The following is a 2928-nucleotide window of genomic DNA, read 5'->3' as shown; positions in this document are numbered from 1 at the left end:
TATCTATCTATCTATCTATCTATCTATCTATCTATCTATCTATCTATCTATCTATCTATCTTCTATCGATTATCTGTCTATCATCTATCTGTCTATCATCTATCTATCTATCTATCTATCTATCTATCTATCTTGTTACACTTGTATTATCTTTAAGGCAAATATTGCAAATTTAAAAAATATATATATTCTATCATCTATCTAACTATCTATCATCTATCTATCTATCATCTATCTATCTATCTATCCATCTATTATCTATCTATCTATCTATCTATCTATCTATCTATCTATCTATCTATCTATCTATCTATCTATCTATCTATCTATCTATCTATCTATCTATCTATCTGTCTATCATCTATCTGTCTATCATCTATCTATCTATATATCTATCTATCTATCTATCTTGTTACACTTGTATTATCTTTAAGGCAAATATTGCAAATTTAAAAAATATATATAATGGGAAAAAAATTAATAAATGCATTTATATGTATACATAAATATAATTGTAAGTGGTCTGGGCATTAGGGCACTTTATGGATATTCTCAAGGTCTTTTTGGGATGGGCAAAATATCAATCAATAATAATCAAGTAGCTGTGTACTGTATGAGAACTGCTCATGTTGTCAGTTGGGTACCTAAAAGCTATTTTATAAACATATTCATCTCTCGCTTCCCATCTTATGCTTTCATCCATTATGTTATGTCTGCGATTATCTAAACATAAATATGAGGTTTGAGTCCTTCCTTTCATAATCTCTCGCACAAAGAGAGTTTAGTTACAAAACAGATGAAGATGAATGCCGAACGAAGTCTGAAGTCACAACATAAAGAAACAAGGTTCACCCCTTGATGAAATAGTTTACAGAAACAAAAACCACGTTCTCCTGAGAGAGCAACAAACGATCGGACCAGGCCAGCCATTTATTTAAATCAATCTATTTTCCATTTCTTTATTTGTATGTTTAATCCTTTGAGGAGAGCAGACGCTGAGCTAAACAAATTATTTTTAGAGTCGAATCGTTCCAGTGTGTCTAGAAACTTGAGCACTGCTCTTCACATTAAGAGTTGCTTAAAGCGCTTGTTTGATTTGGTGATTTTGTGCCTTATGATTCATTTTAATCTAGCGAGGCGATATGGCCGAGCGTTTTGAGTGATGAGATGTTTCTGCCGGTTTGATGTTGATCACCATCTGGCACGCCAACCAGAAACAGCCATGCCAACATCTGCCAGCTGTGCAAAACTACACTTTCTTTCATAAAACACAACATTTTCAAAGATTTTCTTTCTCTCTTTGTGAAAAACATCCAAACATTCTCATTTGCTTTTTGGCTTTGTTCACAGTGACAAGCAAACGTTTAGGAACCAATGTGACATGCCGACATGCGTCAGATTGGTCTTTGTCTTTCGGGTTTTACGCAGACGCAGGGAACATGTGTTCAACTTACAAGTGCGCTTCAAGCGTCACCCTGCTGCTGTCCAGAAGCTATTAGACCTGATACCATCAGAAGAGCTTTTTATAGAGGCCATCTGAAAAAAACACAAGATACTGACGATTAGACATATGAAACAGGTGCCTTTTGCATTTTAAGAAAGGTTTCTTGAGCTGAATGAAAACATATTGACAGCTTTTCAGTTTAACTTGAAAATACTAATTGTGTGTGCATGGTCATAGAACTGCATGCTAGAAATCAAATGTAATGCTGATAACAATCTACAAAAAAAATTTTAATGATTAAATGTTTACTAAAAGGTTGACATTTTAAGACGGTTCCCTAGACCATACTCATATTTTTTGGGATTGCCCAAAGATTCAAGAATTTTGGAAAAATGTTCAAAAAGAAATAGACAAGATACTAGAGATAGAAATACCTCTAGATCCAGTGGTGTGTTTATTGGGAGCATTGCCTAAAAAAATGTACAGTGAAGAAAAAAGATATCAAAAAAAAAATGATAACAGTACATCGGAAGAAGGTTCTCCAAGTTTGGTTCAATGGACCGTGAAACAAGTTTATATAATGGAAAAAATGACTGCATGTCTACAAATGAAGATTTTTTTGCAATGGTGGAAAAGTATTACAAATTATTTAGATATTTGTAATTTAGGATTGGTCAACTAATGTATAATATAACTTGCTCTTGGGATTTGATGTACAAATGTTTCCTCTGCAAAGAAAAAAATATAACAGGTTTTTTTTCCCCCCTTTTTTTTCTCCCTCATTTTTAAGGGGTTTGAATGTCGGGGATAGGGATGTTCTGTAAAAATTTAAAAATCATAAATAAATAAAAAATGACCAAAAAATAAGACGATTCCCTTCTGACAAATAAAATAAATCAAAATAAATGGATAAAAGCATTTTATGTGTTTTAGAAGTTCACTTTCTGAAAATATTATGTCATTATGCTTTAAAAAAACTTTTATATATATATTTTTTAATAATTATTAATTTAATATTTTTAAAATATGTTTATGTGTATTTTAAGCATATTTTATATGATGGGGAAATATAATGGTAAATATGTTGATGCACAAATTTGGGGCCTACATTGTATTATATATACATTTATCTCATTTTATACTTAAAATATCAATATAAATTTTATTTTAATATAAATTTTATTTACTTTTTAATATACATTTTAAAATGTTATACATACATGCATACATACATATAATTATTTTAAAGTGTGATTTTATATAGTAATATATAATATAATGTATTTAATAATTTAATAAATGAATAAATATATCATGTATAATAAATAATACACATTATATTATATTATTATTCATATATTAATTATTATTAAATATTATATATATCATATATTTAATCATTATTAAATATATTATATTATATTATATACAAAACAAAATCATAAAAGTATTTTCTTTTCTTAATTTTTTTGTGTGTGTCATTT

Source organism: Sinocyclocheilus grahami, unplaced genomic scaffold (genome assembly GCF_001515645.1).
Source record: "Sinocyclocheilus grahami isolate Dianchi unplaced genomic scaffold, SAMN03320097.WGS_v1.1 scaffold657.1, whole genome shotgun sequence".
NCBI classification, from domain to species: domain Eukaryota; kingdom Metazoa; phylum Chordata; class Actinopteri; order Cypriniformes; family Cyprinidae; genus Sinocyclocheilus; species Sinocyclocheilus grahami.
Note: the sequence above shows the minus strand (reverse complement) of the source record.